This window comes from Microtus oregoni, unplaced genomic scaffold, assembly GCF_018167655.1.
Source record: "Microtus oregoni isolate MIOR12 unplaced genomic scaffold, Mior012 000035F_ref0000213, whole genome shotgun sequence".
Taxonomy (NCBI): domain Eukaryota; kingdom Metazoa; phylum Chordata; class Mammalia; order Rodentia; family Cricetidae; genus Microtus; species Microtus oregoni.
In genome coordinates this window covers 7809183-7828785 of record NW_024543094.1, presented here as the reverse complement: position 1 = coordinate 7828785, position 19603 = coordinate 7809183, and the positions used below count along the sequence as shown (strand labels likewise).

General features: G+C 44.1%; 1 protein-coding gene across 8 annotated transcripts in view; it reads right to left on the bottom strand.

The window, feature by feature from the left end:
- The window catches only part of Zmynd11 (zinc finger MYND-type containing 11), an 88323-nt gene extending 74199 nt beyond the window's left edge, over positions 1-14124 (bottom strand). For 4 of the 8 annotated variants that reach the window (XM_041630659.1, XM_041630665.1, XM_041630664.1 and 1 more), the window contains exon 1: positions 13174-13234. The gene's annotated coding sequence lies outside the window, so the exon portion shown is untranslated. Of the gene's footprint in view, positions 1-12456; positions 12476-12553; positions 12676-13173; positions 13235-13524; positions 13890-13933 lie in introns of those variants that run through there. The other 4 variants (XM_041630661.1, XM_041630660.1, XM_041630663.1 and 1 more) reach the window with 4 other exon arrangements.
- Between the last annotated feature and the right edge of the window lie 5479 nt (positions 14125-19603).

The following is a 19603-nucleotide window of genomic DNA, read 5'->3' as shown; positions in this document are numbered from 1 at the left end:
ATCTTGCCAGGACAGCATTGATCTAGCTCACATGCTCACATACCACTTTAAAGAAGCCTGGGGTAAACCTGGGAAACTTCCTGCACTTAAGACTACATTTCCTAAACTTTTTCCTTCACTATTTTTGAAGTTGTTAAGGGCAAGATAACTAATGAACATTCTGTTGTCTGAGAAACATGCTATTTTATTAAATTTGTCACAGTCCTTCTGCCCCCAAGTGACACCATGTGAATTTTAAGTGTGATAAAACATAAAATTAGTTCACATATAAAATGAGACAAGGACTGGAGATATGGCTCAGCCATTAAAGGCTAGGCCCACAACCAAAAATATAAATTGAGACAGGCCCAGAATTTAATAAACAAATATCAAAATAGTAAGATAACACGACATTTAATCATGCTTTCCTATTGACATTTTGAAAACAGTGACCCAGTAAACTAGCAAATGCTATCTAAGCATATCCAACATAGGCTTTACCCTGCTTGGTCTGGTGAAGGGCAGTTTATAGTCCTGTACCATCGTGTCTCTTAAATACTCAAGAATACAATACCCAGTTGATAACTATTGTTCATACAAAAATCACAGTTTTGGCTATTTTGTGTACAGATACTCTGGGGGCAATTATGCTGGAAAGAGGTCATGTTCTGTGACCTCACTTCAGGATCAATTCAGGCTTCCCTGAAGAAGGGGCACTGACTCAGAGACCCCCAGGATGCTTAGTGTAAAGCCAACGAGATCACACCATAGAAAGACTATGTGAGTGCATAGGGTCAGTTTATTGAAGCTTGTAAGTTGCTATAAAGGACATGAGATGCAAAAGGAAAGTGAAATCACTGCAGAGGTTGTGATAACATGATTAAACTGCCAGCAGCTCCTGGCCCCACACCGTTAGAGCAACCATCCTGGGAATCCCCACTGTCCCTTTGTGCAGAGAATCAGCAACTGCCCTGTCAGTAAGGAGAGAGATGTATACTAGCAGTACTTTGAAATCGAAACTTCTAAAATGTCTTAAAATGGTTATTTTGTTCTCTAATGTGGGTGCTGGGTCTGAATGTGATGCCCCAAACTGCTGTGGTTACCTGGCCACTGAGGGACTAGCCTTCGACTAAGCATATGCTGAGAGTAGCAGAATAAGCAAAGGAAGAGTGGTCTTTTGAGCTGTGAATGCATCACTTAAGAGCCCATCCTTCCTTTGGATTTCCAGTACTATGAGATAGTGAGAATGCAATGTTCGATGCCAGCTGAGTCGACGGGCTCTGTCTGTTCAAGCTGAGGGCATGTGGTTGGTTGCCTGAACCATAACCAGGGATATAATTCTGAAGGGACACAGTAGGGGAAATTAGAGATTCGGTGCGAGTATGATGCCAGTCATTTGCAATTTCAGGCCGCAGAAGGGTTCTGAGAGCAGTTGAAAGGTTATAAAGAAAAGTAAAAACGTGTGGCCCTAAGGGAACAAAGGACAGGAGGGGGGCTGCAGGGAGGGGTAGGCCAGGAGTCTCCATGCTGCTGACAGAAAGCAGTGATCACTGGGCTTCTCAACTCCCAGATCATCTATCTAGTCTACGAATGAGAGAGGCTAGCTCAGGGTCTACTGCTGAGTGAGTGTAGAGAAAATAGAGATATGCTTTAGATGAGTATTTCCAGAGGAGAGAGAAAAGAAACCCCTAGAAATGGACATAGAATTCAGTAGAGATTTTTGTTTTTTGTTTTTACTTGTTTGTTTTGCTTTATTTGGTAACAATGGGAAGTGCCCTAATATTATTTAGAAGCAAATGGAAGGTGGACAACATGTTCAGAAAACAGGCAAGAGGTTTCTGGAGGGGATGCTACACAGAATGCAGGTGAGGGTCTGATAGAAGGGGGTAGGTTTGTAGATCACAGGAAAGCATGTTACTTCCCAATGGCAGTGTTCCCGGCCCCCTGAGAAGGTAGCTAGTGTTGACTCCAAAAATGGTGGGGGCCGGGGAGTATGAGAATACAAAGTTTAAGACACCGGGGGAAGTGTTAGAATGATTTCAATCAGAGCAGTCTGGTAGAACTGGGAGAGCCCAGGTGGGCACACACACAGGCGTCCACAATCCCACAGCTGTATACATTCGTTCCATAGTGTTTCCAGCAGGTTGTGAGAAGACCAACAGAATCATGGTTTTGCCTACGCATGACACTGCAAAAACGAAGAGCTGATTCTTTTGGCAACATCTACATTCATGTAACTCTCCTAGTCTACAAACAGCATTCTGGGTATGTTTCAGAAATTTTAAAAGTTAATGTTCTCATGTTAAGGAAGTTAAACAGCAACAGAGAAACCTTGAACACTAAGAATAATATGAAGGTAAGAACGCTGGCAAGGAAAAACAAGGAAATCCAATCACTGAGCTGATGGCAGTAAGAGGAAGAGGAACTTGACAGAAACATCAAATGCACACAAACTTGCTGCATGCATGCACTTTTTACTTTCTAGAATGGGGATTGAACCTAGTACTTTGCAACTGAAAGACCAGTGCTCTCCCAGACCACTCACAAACTTTAAATCCAATTACTAAAGTTTTTATTTAATATAGCAGGGCTAATTGCACATGGGAGAAAAACTTTATTGAACAAATAAAAAATGACTTGGTTGGTGCTTAAGGGAAAAGTGGAAACTTAAATTACAAAGTTGGAATATGAGGAATATCATCTCCAAGGGAAGGAAAACCAATATGGAAAGTCTCAGTCTACTGCCTTGTAGCACTTCCCATCTGACAGAGCAGTGACAGAGAGGCAAAAGCAGTCTATGGTGCCTCTTCACCATGGTGAGAGAAATTGGACTGGTGTGGCCAATCTTCAGTGTAGCCTTTCTTCTCAGAGTGCAAGCTCTTGCAAGTAAACTCACCTGGGAGCCCAGCCGCAGGCCCTTTCTCTCCACAGCACTGAGTGCCATCCAAGAAAAGCACCTGGACCTACAAGCAAATGCGAACCCTGGCAGCACTGCCATCTAAGATGTTCTGTTCTTCAAGTTCAAATTTTTAAAAAGAAAAAAAATACTCTTTTGTAAGAAAACTTTCATTCTAATAGCAACAAAAAGAAATATAATGCTTCTAGAATGCAAAAATATTTTTATACACAAAAATACAACATAGTGCCCTCTGAAAGAAGAGACAGAACTTTGTGTAGGATCACTGCAGACAGTGGTCTGCAATGGGCCGCACCATCCAGTCAGAAGAGGAAAGGTTCCCTAGATGCCTTGTCCTCCCTCCTCTGAAGCCCATCTGTCATGCACCTTGACTTTCGTAAAGCTGGAAGATGAGTATGGACTAATGCTCAAGATGAGATGTGCCTGTGCAATTGCCAAGTACTGCCTAGTTCCCAGGATCCTATGAAGCCTCAAAATACATGACCGTCCAGTGGTAGAGGAGAACTGCAGAAATGGGCTACTGTGGCTGCTGCAACAGTAGGCATACAGCTCTGGGACTTCTTCAGAGCAAAGAAAGTAAGTCAGACATTTGAGACACTCAAAGGAACGACTCCTATAATCCATGTGGGTAGGGCAAGGACAGACCTGGAATGAAGAGGGGTAACAGGAATCCCTCAAGCATATATAAATAAAGGCTAGCGCTGCAGAGAGAGATGACCAGAAGAGTAAGAGTTGGAACGCTTCCTCGGATGCCCACACTATTGAGAGCTGAACACCCAAGACAGCTGGCATGTGTGCCCTAGGGAAACCATGCTCTTAATCTGAGCAATGGAGAATCCTGGAGAGTCCATGTGGAACAAGAGTACTGCTGCTTTACATCAACACCCAAGCTACATGGAGCCCATTTTCTGAGCCTCCTTTATCCCCAGGTATGATGCACAGTAACTGATGACTACACTGTATCTAAGACAACCAGGGAGTACTGACTCCCAGATCACGTACAGTAGCAATATTTACATTTCTGAGACATGGAAACACTTCAGGCTTTCCTAAGTGATGCATTTCTGAGGCTACTTGACTGTTCTGTTCCTATGGACACTTGATTCATTGATTTTTGGTCCTAAAAATAGAGCCTGGGGTCTCATGCACGCACCCTAGCAGGTCTGATTCTTTAACAGTGTCTGAGAAGTAGAGCTAAAGGTCTCGGTACACATCATTTTCTGTAAGTTATCCCCAAAAGGATTTCCAAAGGTTCCAGCACTTGCACGCACGCGCACGCACACACACACAAGATTCTGAATCAACATTTTTATAATAGCAGTAATAATAGTAATAATAAATAGTTTAGATGTTCGACCACGATTTAACTATTCTTGGCTCCTAATATGAGTCCTATAGCACAGTCATCTGAAATCACACTAAAACATTTGAGAAAAAAAGGAGAGGTCCTAGTTTTCATGTAAGCAAGGTTTACAAAGTATAATTCTCATTAGCACTTAAAATATACAAGCGAACAAAGAGAAAATCTGACTTTGAGTTGAACTGATATTTAATTAGCTTTAATTAATGTGAATAAGAAAACTAATTTTATTTAAACAATTCTAAGAAATCTTCTATTTTGAATGATTCAAATGAGCGTTTTTCACCTGAAATCTCAACCAAAACCAAATGACGTCTTAAGATTTTATGTGTAGGAGATTTTATATATATGCATGCAGAGTGGTAAAATATGTAGGAATTTTAAAATAAAAATATTTAGATAGTGATATTTAATTTGATATTTCTGTACATATAAGAAAAATGCTAATTATGAACACAACAGAAACATTGCCTTAGACTTTTTCTTTGTACCTTAAAACATCTCCAATGATAAACTACCCCACAGCAGGTTAGTTTCCCTTTTTTAAAACTGTAAAATTCAGGCACTTAAAATAGATAAACTTTACGTCAATTGTGAAAGGACTCCACATAATATTCCGATTAAAAATTAAGGACTTGCTCTCTCAAAAAGTGATTTCCAGATGCAGCTTGAAGACAAAAAAAAAAAAATACTAAGCAGATAAATTCAGAAGTGACAAAAATAAAACTTAAAAAAACAACCCCAATGGCTTTCAAGTTGAAAAAGCGTCCCCCATAATTAGCCTTCATTAAGGGACTGTTTCTCTCTGAAAACTTCTGCACAGCTACTAAATGAGAAAATCATATTTAATATCCACTGCAGCATCACTGCTATGACTGCCTGGAGAACGTGACTCTGGATGCTGCAGAGCCATTTACCCTCTTATACAGCATGTGCTTCTCACGGAATCACACCCTTTCATTGTGGACGGCAGAACACACCCTGCAGAAAGCTCAACAAGGCTTAGCATGCAAAGACGCTTACCAGAACTTGAGATTTCAGTCCAAATTAACTTAGCCAATGGAGAGATGGCTAAGAATCAAGACAAAGGCTTCCTTCCCCTCCTAAGACAGCAACAAGGCTTTAGCACTGGAGTTCATGCCAAGTATTTCCAAGCATGTTTCTCCTACTATAAACACTAAAATAAAGATTTAAGTATCCCCACTCACTACTCTTGAACCTGAGCCAAGTTGTGTCTCCATAATATGAGCTGCTATGGCAACAGAAAGAAAATGAACCAATTATCTATGCTTGTTCTTAGCTTACTAGCTGTCATTAACAAAGAAATTGGAACTAACCTGAACATTATTTAAAAATGTTCTGATTATCTGTACTCTAATATTCTTTTCTTCCCAACTTCTGCTTTTTCAAGTGAGCATGGTCTCACATTCCTATCTATGTACTTTTCTTTCTGCTCTCTCTCTCTCTCTCTTTTTTTTTTTTTTTTTTTTTTTGAAGATTTATAAAGGTGTCTCAGGGAGATAGGTGAATCAGTACAAAAACTCAGAAGGTTCAGGGAACTTGGAGCAATTGAGAACAATCAACTCAATGTCTGATGCTCCTAAGTTTGCATTCAAACCAATTTGATCACGTCTCCATAACCTTGGGGAACAGGAGCTACCATTCAGAGCCTGCTCCCTCATGAAACTGCACTACTTCCCTCAAGACACTGCCATGAGGGATACATGGAGGATGTAACTTGCCTACCATAGGAAATGTTCATTTACCAACACCTTCAAAATAATAGGAATATAAAAAGGTGCTGCCATAGGCCCATCTTTTTATTTATTCTATGAGTCTTTCACATCATGCATCTTGATCCCATTCATTTCCCCATCCCTTTTAATCTGCCCTCTGCCCCAAACAAAACAAAATTTAAGAGCAAAGGGAAAAGTTAAAAAATCGTCTCATAGAAGCTGCAGAGTGGCACAGTAAGTCACCCAGTAAACCCTTTTGTCCATATATCTTTAACTGAAAGTGTTCCTTGCATAGAGTTATTGGTCTGATTTGAGGCCTCTGATTTCTGCTATTCTATAGATGCTGGGCCCTCAGTGGTACTCTTCTTGGCTCTCCTGTAGTGTTGTGGAGATCCTGCAGCTTTGGTTCTGCGGGTCAGGCCCCTTCATGTGCTCCAGCAGATCACAGATGGTGTGTATGTTGGAGCGGGTCAAGTCATAATCCTGGTTCTGGACCTGGGCAGCTGTAGGGTTCATCAACCCACCAGTTCTCCCCAGTCCTTGCCACCAGGGTGAGCTCTCTCTAGCACTGCCCGGGGAGGGGGGTGCATGCGACTCACCCCTGGCAGCAATGAGTGAGGGGTGGTGCCAGTTCTCCAGTCTTCTTGCCCTCAGGGTTGGCACACCAACACCATCAGGATCAGCTCCACTGTGTTGTCCAGGTGAGGTACAGGAGCCAAAACTGCCAAGCTAGTAAACTGGTAAGTGGCAGGGCCAGCTCCTCCACCTGTCCCAGGCATTGATGGAGTAGGGGCAGAGGGCATCTCTCCTCCACCCATGCCACCATAAGTCAGATGAGTAATGGGGACAGCCTCCTCTGCTCACAACATTGGGGCTGGGTCACCCACATCTCCCACGACAGGGCCAGCTCTGCTGTGCAGCATAGGCCATATTTATAAGGAAAGCTAGCTTCCTAGAAACTCTTACAAAGTAGACTTTAAAGCAACTTAATGTGCAAGGTAAAATGACAGCCCAATTAGGGTCTTCCTGATTTTAAAATGTTTCAAACTCTGTAATGAGAATATTATGTTACAGATTCTCAAGAGACACTCATTTTTAAAATCTGCATAGATCTTTCGTGTTCCGTGATAAATGTTAAAACTAGGGGAAAGGAACCTCCATTTTTTGAGCTATATTTTAAATTTATTTATTAGAGCAAAGTGGTTGAGGAAAGCACTAAAACCTTTCAGTGAGTCTATCTTTCTTTACCAGCTCAGATAGTATCTAAGAAACATGCACTTGGTGTTTACTCCAGCTCTGCTTTTCTACAGAGTAGTGTTACTAATCATAAGAAAGTAGCTTTTACAAACCACAAACTTAGTGTAGCAAATTTCGGGGTTACAAACTTGGACAGCATCTACAATGCTAAGACCTCACAAGAATCCCAACTCAAACACAATGTGTCTCCCTCAACTCATGGACACGGTAGCACTCTGGCCTTACTTCTCATTTACATTTTATCTCACTGGCTTGGTAACTGTTACTCTTAACTTCTCCAAGCAGGAACCTTTTTATTTAATTCACCTCAGAATCTACCAAGTATCTGACAATAGCAACGTTTCCATAATTAATAATGTATTAATAAATATATCAAAATTATACATATTTTATACAAAATACAACAAAACATTTCAATGTGATCTTAAGTGATGTTTAACTATGAACTAACTTAAAGTATGCATTAAAACAAAACTAATTTGCTTCTAAAATATTCATTTTACAAAAAAACTGGACAAGTTGTCAGCACCACAGACTTTCTAATTCACAGTGGCCTCTCATAAACCAGTCCTCTCCACATCTAAGGAGTAAGCAGATACTAGTCTAGCATTCATTCATTCATTTATTGGTTTTTTTGAAACATGGTTTCTCTGTAGCCCTGGCTGTCTTGGAACTCTCTCTATAGACTAGGCTAGCCTGAAACTCAGAGCTCTGCCAATCTCTGCCTCTCAAGTGCTGGAGTTAAAGATATGGGCCACCAAGTCTGGCTTACTGGTCTTTTAAATGTCTAAAAACTCTGACCTAACAGTCTTCACCACTATCTACTTTTCTTTTCTTTTCTTAAGTTTTACAAAGAGTCAGACACATTTTAGCCATTCCTAAAACAAATAGTTCATTGAGTTAACAGGGGTCACCAACCTCACAGAGCTTGCCACACAGCCAATGGTGCCCTATCTTTACAATGGTATAGTAAAGAAATCACTAAGCACTTGAACATACGGGATTTCTGTTCCTCTTATCAAACACAGCCCGAGGTCTTACTCTGCATTTCACTGTGGAAACACTGTCCCAAATGCTAACTCACTTTAAAGAACTTGAGTTAAAAATCAGGAAACTGTTCTCAAATAGAAGACATCATCAAAACATGAAAGATTAACTATCTGACTACGATTATTAATAGTCCAGCTGTTAAGTAGCTAATTCTAACAATTACATTAATTTTATATCCTCAAATACATAATAGACTGTGCAAGTATTTTCAAATGTTCAAATATATGTTTTACTTCACAGATTATTGCTTTGTATTTACAAGTAATTTTGATTCTCATTCTTATATAATCTTTTCATAATAGAAACTAACTAGAATTTTCTAGGCAGAAAAAAGTTGATAACAGCAGGCTCATTTTTCTCCCATCTCATGCACACAGCAGTTAGACTGTTCAGAAAGACTGCTCTGCGAGGAATTTATATTTAAGTTCTCTTTCCTGCAGCTTCCATTCCTGTCACTCACCCATCATCCCAGGAGATCCTGGCTTTAATGTTCCACAGATGACGTTCTTTCTGCAAACACCTGGACTGAAAGTGGTTCCAGTGTACAGGCATACATATGGACACTAGGATGGGGAGCACACTGCTACGAGGAACTCAACTTCCCATAATTAAAAGGCTACCATGCTTTTAAGATCACAAAATGTAATTTTTAAAAAGTGGGCCAGTGTAGGTGAATAGCTGCATAGGGGCACAGACAGCAGACAGCATTTTACTGTCATTGTACTCAATTCTGTGGTTACACTGCAGGTCCCAAACATTTCAACAGAGAACCATAGGAAGCCACATATCCTGAGAGTCCTCAGTTACCACAGCACAACCGAGCTATACTTCTTGGGACAATATGAGAACAGGAGGCACTGCAAGCAGCTCATGGTTACTGTATAGGAGCCATGTGCAAATGAAACCAGTTGCCCTTCATCCCTGGTCAACTATTAGGACAACAATTAGGAAAATTGTGGATGAGGAATGAATTCATTTCCAGAACGAAGGAATGGAAGGACAGCAGTGGTTGCTCTCTGCAGATTCACCCCTTACACAATATAAAACACACAACCTGAAGTTTTCCAGATGGGGTAATGAAGGTTCAGAAAGTACCATATTAGAGCCAATTGTTAAAATCACTCTCAGTATATTTCAGCTATTGGTTACTTGTCAGGGATAATAAATGCCAGGGCTTAGGAAGCAATGAATTAAAAAACAAAACAAAACAAAAAAAAAACATTGTTAAAATTGCTTCAGGGAGCTAGTTATAGTAATATATACATATATACACATATTATCCCTCCTTCTACTCTTTATATGATTTGTAAACAAAACCAAAAGGGGGAGGGGACAACAACAGCAAGAGTAAACTGATAGACACAAAGTAGCAACAGATCAAAATTACAACTAGAAAGTTGTGGGCCAGCAAGATGGCTCTGTCTATAAAGTCACTTGCCATAAAAGCCGATTGATTCTAGCTGGCTCCCCAGGATTCCTTTAAGTTGCCTTCTGACTTCCACACTCACGTCACAACATACACACCCATACACACTATGAATGCACATACAACAACAACAAGTCTAGAAAGTTTTACACATAATTTCCACCACAGAAAACAAAAGTTCAAAACCAAGAGTATAGTAAGGTGTCAGATTTCACTTGACCCATGCTCTGAGCTAACAGGCTTTCTAAGCCAGGCCTATGACACTTGACCTGTGCCAAAACGAGCACTTCTGGGAAGTGACCTGCATGGAGGCACCTTTTACAACTACAGGTGGGAATACAATCCGCAGTAACCTGCATAGAAGCACCTTTTACAACTACAGGTGGGAATACAATCCGCAGTCTTTCTTGTATCTAACCACCAAAACTGATTAAATACATTTTAAAGGAACAGGAAACAGCATCTTTTCTTCCATGTTAGCTAACTCGAGGTTAGACTTCAACTGGCAGCAAAAGACAGCCGAGATAGGGGCTCAATATTGGTTGTGGTTCTATAGACATCCAAAATCAAAATGGAAACTATGCGTTGTAAGGAGCAGCTCCACTGTGCAAATCTGTCCTTCCAGTTCCCATGATGAGCCCGGCACAGCTTCAGTAATGGCCTATATACTCCACAGGAACTGTGAGGCTGCCTCAGCTAGTCCCTCTTCTTCCTATCCTAACCTGTCAAAGGTTAAGGAATTTGTCAAGTTACTATTAAATGACCCAAGTGAGATTCAAACCCAAGTCACTGCGTCTGTGGTCTTGATCATTATGCCACGACCAAAATCAAAACAACAAAATTAATCACCCTGAGGAAAAATTAATGTCAAATTGAAGGTCTGTAAGCAGTGAAAGAATAAGGCTCACTACTCATTTGATAGTTTTTTTTTCATGACACATTCTCTTTGCTTAGATTTGATAATTTATTTTTTTAAAAAGTCAATCAATTTAAGGCTAAAGAGGGTAATAAAAATCCTCCAGCAGCTGGTTAGGGTTTTAAGCAACCATGTCCTAACAGCATGTGATAGCTCTATTACACAATGTGAAAAATCTTCACTCCAATTAGTATCTCAATCAAGTCAGGCTGGGGTATGAAGGCCTCTATTATTTGCTATCAGAACCACTCTAAAGGGAAATGGAGAGAGGGTGACAAAAAAGGGAAGGTCCAAATGAATCTAATGTCATTCAGACGTGCAAACAGACGCCCACCCAGAGCACCGACTTCAGACTATCTGAGGAACAGTTAAGGAGAACTCAGCACAGGTGCTAACATTTTAAATCATTTCTTTATAAAGAAAGCACTCGTGTGTCTGTTTGTTTAAATGCCTTGCGACTGGTAACTGCAAAAAACTGTCCACTGTGGGGACTATGAGAAGATACAGTTTTCACATGAACAGTCTCTACAGAAAAAGAAGGTGTATAGAGCACAGCAATTCTCTTAACCAGAGTTCAACAAGAAACATTGTGATTTGATCATAATCATATTTCATGTCTTCGATCTTTGAGTCTCTGTCCTTTTCATCTCATAGGGTTAGCCAAAATACTGACTACAACGTAACCAAAGTACTTACTACAATGTAAACAAAGACCAGGAAAGTAATATGCCTGTACATGAATTCACATTGCTTCTAGCCCAGCAGTTCTCAAACTGGGTATGCGAACCCTTTGGGGGCCAGTCGACCCTTTCACAGGGGTCACATATCATATATCCTGCATATCAGACAGTCACATTATGGTTCACAGCAGTAGCAAAATTACAGTTTGGAAGTAGCAACAAAATAATTTTATGGTCGGGGGGTTCCCACAACATGAGGAACTGTGTTAAAGGGTCGCGGCATTTGGAAGGCTGAGATCCGCTGCTCTGCTTGAACACGTTAGAGATGTTAGAAAGTACAAAGACCATCTTGCCTACTAAAAATCACTCGGACTTTTAGAGAACAACCAGACCCCCTCTAATAACTTCTACCTACCAACTGGAGTCAATGACACCGCCCCCCCCCCATCATTTGAGGTTTGTATCCCATAATAATCAAACTAAAGAGTTTTACATTTCTCGTTTTATTTTTACAAAACATTTCCTTTCTGCCTCTACCAGTGATTATTTTTAATGCTTTTGCCGGCACACGACACAACTGGCTGGAAGAAACTTCATTCCCCGGCGGAGCAGAGTGAGGACCTGAGTGAGCCAGATTCACAAAAACCCCCTCACACTGCTTACTGCTTTTGGGGGTGTCTTCGCCCTGACTGGACCACCTGGCCACTTCGTTCAGACTCAGAAACAGACACGATGCCAGTCATTCTGTACACACCAAATGAAGGCAGCAATTGAATACACACCCCAGAAGACACTGGGTACAGCGCATAACTCCTCCTAACAGGGGTACTCTGTAAATACTACACATGCCACTAGGTACTGTGGGAACCCAACTCTACCAGAAACCAGGTACCGTGTGTGTACACAGTGTAAACCACCGGTCACGCAAAGGATACTCTGTAACACTCTATGACACTCGACACCCCATACAAAGCTACTGCACACACAATGCTAGATACTATGTACACATCTTAGCCCTCCCGGGATACAGTGCACACACATTTCAGCTGTGCAGCGGCACAATCCAATGTTGATACAGATTAGAGGACACTTGGATGCTGCGTGCATACTGACGGTGACACTGAGTGCTACTCACAGACCACACAGGACCGACCGACCGACCCGTCAGTACCACGGACACACGGCCAACACTAAGTACCACAGACACCAACGGCAAAGTCCCGCGGACACACCGCAGAGCACTCGCGGCTCGGCCCAGGAAGAAAAAAAAGGCATGAGCGGAGACAGCCCAAGTGAAAGTTCGGGCCACAACCCCACGGGCAGCGACTCCATCAGCTTCTCTCTCCAGCTCTGCAGGGGCACAAGGCGGCTGATCCCGCAGGACGGCCGGGAGGACCTGTTGAGGCAACTGAAGCCTCGCAAGCCGATCGCCTGCAGCCTCCGGGAGACCGGCGGGCACTGGTCTCGGGGACCGCCGCTTCCATCGCTCCCCTCCGCCCGCCACACGTTCCACGCAAAGGGCCCTCGGGCCTGGCCAGGCAGGAGGCGCGGGGACCCGGCGGGAGGAGCTCACAAGACTCCGCGGCTTCGCGGCGCCAGCAGGCCGCGCGCGGTTCTCCGCGGCCTTCACCCGAGCCGGCTCCTCACGGCTGCCCGAGGCAAGAGGCGCCGGACAGAGGGGAGCGCCCAGCCCGCAGGCCTCTCCGGCCTGGGGCAGTCCCTGAAGCCACTATCAGCCGCCGCCCGCCACAGAGGCCGCGGCCCCGGCAGCCGCCACGGTGCAGGCCACGCCACCGCCACCGACGCCTCCGCCCGCCCCGCCGCCCCGCCGCCGCCGCCGAGCTTTCCCCACCATTATGCTCCGCTCCGCCGTCGCCGCCGCCGCCGCTCCCGGCCCTCCCTCCGGAGCCGCCTCCTTCCCGCCGCCCGGCGCCTCTCGGGCCTCAGCCGGCGACGGGCGCGGGGGGCGGGGGGGACGCAGGCCGCCGCCTCCTCCTCCCCGCCATCTCCTCCCTCCTCCCCGGCTCCCCCCGCTGGCTCGGCGCGGAGGGCTCGGGGCTCGAGGGGCGCCATGTTGGCGGCGGCTTTCACCACAGAAAATGCCTCAGCGCGCGCCGGGGCGAAGCCTGGCGAGGCGGCCGGGGCGTCGCGCGCCGGCTGGAGGCCTGGACCGCCGCGCGCACTCGCTCGCTCGCTCACTCACCGCGTCTCCTCAGCCCGACGGCGGCGAGGGGCCTGCGGGACTGCAGAGGACGCCCGGAGGGGGAAAGTTGACGTTCCCCACTAAGCGGTGTTTCACATGGTGCGGGCGCGGCGGCCGGCCGGGCTCGCAGCCTCCTCGGAGTTCATTGTGTGCTCTCGAGTGTTTCCCCGCGCGGGGCCGGGCCGGGCAAGCGGGGCCTGGGCCGAGCCGCGCACGGGGGGCTCTAGCGGCGGGCGCGGGACTTGCGCGGCCCGCGCTGCCTCCCCGCCCCGAGGCCGGGGAAGCCCGCCGCGCCCGCTCCTACCTTCCCTCGACCTGTCTTGGGCGCCTCTCTGCGAAATCGGTTTCAGCATATTCTGAGGGGTCCACACACGAACTCCATATCAACACACACGTGCAAGCTACGTACGTGCAGGCGCGCTGGAGCCGAGCACCGAGACACGAGGGCAGCATTGTTAGGATCCTGCCAAGCCCGGTGGGCTGCGATGCGGCTCGCGGGGTGGACCCGCTCCACACTTTGCTTGGTTCCTAATGGCTCCGTGTTGGACAAGCACTCGCCCGTGTACTGACCCGAGTGGGTAAGACAGTCTCCCTCTTTCTTCCAATCCTGTGCTCAAAAAAAATTGCAAGACACCCAACTTCCCCGTCCCGTAGATTCACTAATGGAACATTTAGAAAGAATGGACCACCTATTATCAATCTGGCTAGAACATTACAAATTGCTGTGAGAAGCAGGTTATCTTTTTTAGTGAGTAATTCTAGATCTAATCAGAGGAGATCCCTTAAGCTATGTGGCTTTAAAAAGTCTTGGGGCGGGGGTGGGGGGTGGGGGGAGGATCGCAGAGATAAAAGCACACACGGATGTCATACATTGTCCTGTAATAACCTTTGCCTGCAAGGAGTTTAAAAGGGAAACCCTACTCGCCAAAATTGCTTAGCCATATTCTCAACGGCTATATGCACCTGAAAAATCACTGGAGACTACCCTAGAAATCTGGGGTTCTTAGATAAATTATCCATCTGTTTACAGAGCTGACCTCTAAGAACTTAGAAATGAATGGCATTGAGTGGGCCTTTGAAGTACAGCAGATATGGTCTTTCAAACCGTTAACAGCCCTGGCACTGATAGCCCAATCTCCGAGGGTAGTGTTTGGGTGTTTTGTTGTTTGTTTTTGTTTCTGGCTTCCCCCCCCCACACACACACACACTTCAAAGATGATGAGATATTTGAATTCATTCAACTAATAAAATAAGGTATGACTGGGCAGCAAGACTGCTCAGCGGGTAGCGGCACTCACCACCCTACAGTCCGAGTTCAATCACAAAGACCTGCCCATATGGTGGAATGAGAGTAATTGCCATTAAAATTAGACAGAAGGAAATGATGCCATATCTGACTGGAATGATGGACTGGGAACCACCTGTTTAAGTGAATCACCTTTTAAAAAAGGTTTTATTTTAGTTATAGAGGAATGCCTATTTCTCTATTTTTATGTATTTTACAGAGGCTACTTGGTGTGTGTGTGTGTGTGTGTGTGTGTGTGTGTGTGTGTGTGTGTGAATCATAACCTTTTAGGAAAAAAAAGGACTGCATATTCCCCATCACCACCCCAGTTGTACTGAAGAGAAATCACTTCTCTTTAATGTGCACCTCTCTTAGATATCACGTCCCTGAGATTTCCTGTTCCTTTGCTCTGGTTTCCCTGCCCAGCAGCATCGTTAACCGCGTTTGCCTGTCAGCTGCCTGAGTATGAGCTTGGGTCAGAAGGCGGGTGACCAGAGGTTGGGAGAAGGGCTGGAAGACCAAAAGAGTGAAGTTGTGACATCCCCTGGATTTGTATACTGGGTTGAGAAGAAGGCAAGTTTGAGGTTCTGAGAGGAGAAATCGGGGTCTGGAGGAATGATGGGCTGAGGGATGATTTACATCCATCCAGATGTGCCCCACAGACCCCCACACAGCCCTCCTCATCTTCCTTGGTCCCAACCAATAGACTCTATGCCTCATAATATCCAGTCAGCAGATGACTTTTTCACATTCTACTTAGAGAAAAGTTAGAGAAATACAGAAGGCAGAGACTATTCAAGCAATTAAAAGTGAAAATTTTGTCTGTTGAAGAATTATATTCTTACCTTATATAATACTCTTTTTTTAAAAAAAAAAGCCCAAATGACTTAAGTCATATAAAAACTGAAATATTTTCCAAAGCAAGGAAAAACATAGAGGTGAATATTTGTGAGATTTTTGAGTGGAGAAAAAATATCCAAAATTCTCCGGGAATGGATCGGGGTGTGTGTGTGTGTGTGTGTGTGTGTGTATGTGTGTGTGAAACTCACATGCACAACTAGACTAAGAAATTAGACTCTATACAAGTGTATAAAATCATGTCAAAGAGATGTGGCTTCTAAAATATGTCCGCGAGAAGTTCCTTCCTAGGCACCTTCTCCTGGTTTCTGTCATAGTGAAGTTCAGTATGCATGTCTTGGGACTCAAGAAGAGTCATATTCACTGCCACAGACAGGTGAAGCCTCTTGCGACATTCTGAGAGTTCTTGGCTTGCCAACTGCTTAGTGTAGTCATAGTTCAGCCCCCTGCCCCTGAAGTGCAGTGTTTTCTGTTTTGCTTTTACTTCTATTCTTGGTTTTATATCTCTATGTTGCATTAAGGATGAATGACGTAAAAACTGAGTCATGTAGATATCCCTCCTCCAAAAGTGTGACTTACAGTGTAGCACTGTCTGTGTAGAGCCCCGGGAACACAGAAGAAAAGCCCATTGTAGAGAAATCAGTTAACAGAAAGCATCAGGTTGTGGTAAGGTTACTAATGCAAAACGTCATTCTCCACAAAGAAACCTTCCTGGAGCTCAGATCTTCCCTGTCTCTTTCTCCAAACCACAAGCTCGTTTTTCATGCTACATCTACACACATCTAGGTACACAGTACCTGTTAAATGAAAAACGCTGCAGGGAAAGTTGGTAGTCTCATTTGAAAGCAAAATGCTGTTAAGATATAGTTTTAATAACATAATGCCAGTGGCTCTGTCATTTAGGTATTACACTTTATTTCTTTGGTGTGTGTGTGTGTGTGTGTGTGTGTGTGAGAGAGAGAGAGAGAGAGAGAGAGAGAGAGAGAGAGAGAGAGAGATGCATGAAGCTAAGTGTGAGGTGTGCTAACTCATGCTGGGCAGAGACTGACTTCAGATTATCTTACTCAATTGCTTCTCTACCATGTGTTATGAGACAGAAACTCTGTCTCAAACTTGGAGTTTACTTTCAGCTAGGTAGGCTGACCATTAGCCCCTGGGAGCCATGGCTCTGCCCCCGCCCTCAGTACTAGACTTAGAGACACATGCTGCTACATTCAGTTGTTACCTGGGAGCTGGGGATCTGAACTCAGATCCTCATTGCTTGCACAGAAAGCACTTAACCCACTGAGCCACCTTTGCTGCCTATAGTTTTTCTTAATGCATAGTAATTAAAATTCCATGGCAAATGGAATTTGTTCTGTATAGGTATACTGTGACTATTATTTCTACAATAGTAGTTAGGGAGTCAATGAACTAAGGACTGTTAAATACATAACACTAGGCAAGTTGTGCCCTATCACATCCTAGAGTCAAAAAGACAAGACACTTGAGGACACAGGCTGCTCCCTGAATGTCTCAGGTATATTTCCAACTCCTTGTGCTTCCTTTCCTGTCTAACAGTCAGGTCCAGAGCAGATTTCTGATGCCCTAACTTCAGGCTAATTGCTATAGGAGAAGAGCTCAAACCATTCCAGCCCTTATGCACACCTTTAGGGATGCCTGTCAAAACTCCACTCTCAGCAGGCATCACCTTGGACTCGTTACATAAGTTTTGGCAAGTAGCAACATCTCCCCATGTCAACTCCCTCTGTAATTGAAGGAGGGTTACTAATTGCATGTTATGTTCCCATTAGCACAGACTTTTATGAACTTCAGGGTTCCACAATCCCTGGTCCTTCAGCTCCTACTGTCTGCTCTGATTGGTGGTGAGGGTGGTGATGGTGTGTAAGTGGATGTGGGTGTGGGTACTGGATCACATGTATGAACTAATGTATATGTAGAAGCCAGCACTCAATTTTGGGTGCCATTCTTCAGGCAGAGTACAATACAATTGTTTTGTTTTGTTTTTAAGACAGTGTCTCTCACTGGCCTGGAACTCAACAAGTAGACTCTGCTGGCTGGCCAGCAAACCCCAGGCATCTGCCTGTCTCTGCCTCCCCAGAGCTGTGATTGCAAGCTTGTGCCACCATATTAATTTTTTTATATTGGTTCTGGGGCTCAAAATCATGTCCTCCTGCTTATATGGCAAGCACTTTACCAACGGGGCAATCTCCAGCCATCTGCTCTATTCCGCTAGACTCTCCTGAGGTCCTTGGTAACATGTTATTCTCTGGAGTTGTCACATGTTCTGTGCTCTCTTCTCTTTCTCTTCGGCTGCCTTCTCTCTTTTTCCCCCTTTCCCGTGTTGTTGCTGGAGTCGAAAACTCCCGTCATATGTGATGCGCCTCACCCTCTGCCCCAGTGCTGTGGGGCTGGCCTTTCTGTGCTATCACCTGGTGTAACGTAGGTGCTCATGCAGAGACCCAGTCTTGCTTTCCAACTTCCTGCTGCTGTTCCGTTCTTGTCAAACAGCCAGGACTAGAAGGGATTTTGTGTGCCTGTCACAGCCACATCCCAGGAAACTCTTGTCTTCATATTACGAAAGAGGAAGACATACTTCAAAGAATTCTCAAGGCAGACAAAAGGCAGAATGCCTTTACCCTAGGTGTCCAAAATGTTGAGTCACCAAAGTCTCTCAGAGACTCTTCAAGGACAGAGCCTGTCAGGGCTTGGGGAGATGACTCCAGTGGTAGAGTGCATGGCGTGCAAGCAGGAGGACTTGAGATTAGAGTCCTGGGATCCACATAAACGTAACCCCGCACTGAGGAGACAGAGACAAGAAGCCCCTCAGAGCTCATCAGCCAGCCAGTCTACCCAATCACTGGCCCTGGGTTCAATGAGAGAGCCTATGTGAAGAGACAAATCAAATGGAGCATGATAGAGGAAGCTGCCTCGACCTCTGGCTTCCACATGCACCTACACACACACACACACACACACACACACAGAGCTGGGATCAAGGTGGGGGCTTTGTGGATGTTAGACAAGCACTCCGCCACCCAAATGCGGGCAGCATTTCTAGCCCACACTTACTTTCAGTTCTCTGGACTTCATCCTTACTCTCGTGGGTCATGTTCCAGTGTGTTTCAATGTACAGTCAGCCTTCGAGTAACACTGTAAGTGAGAAATTAAGACTGAGTTTCACCATTCCAGAGGGAGAGCAGAAATACAATCTAAAACTGATGCTGCCGGGCTGACCCATGAGAAAACGCCAAGAGTTGGGTTGTTTTGACTGACACAATGACTTCAACTTGACTCTTACAACCAGAGTGTTATTCCTCTCTCGAGAGAATGAATCTGTTCATAGAAATGTTTATCAAAAAATACATTTTCCTGGATTATAGGGAATGATTGAAGATAATTGAATTACTAAATGAACATAATTTCGTTTAGAAAAAGTTTTCTAAAAAAACAATATTTCATGTTATGGCAACTTAATAAAGTTGCAAAATGAATACAAGCTCAGTAAAAGAAGATAAGTAAATCACAAGGTCTTATTTGCCAGAGATTAATATATTAAATATTTGTATTAATATATGTTTTTCTAGTATATGTTTATTTCTATATGGTATAATCATTTTCTATAATGTATATTTTAATTTTTCATTTCCATGGTACTATCACCTTTATAAGATAACTCCCTAATGGTTATATAAATTTCTCCATGTTAACAAGTTATAACTCAAGTGTGTGTATATGCATGCATATGCATGCCCCTTCAAAGTTGAGGTCTTCAGAGGACAAATCAATTCTCTCTTCTTCCATCATGCTGAGTGGCAAGAACCTTTACCTGCTGAACCATCTTGTTGGCCCCTTTGCCGTTACATACAAACAAGTAAAGGTCACATGTCACCTTGCTGACATAATACACCACTTAATAAAGGATGCCAAGTTGTT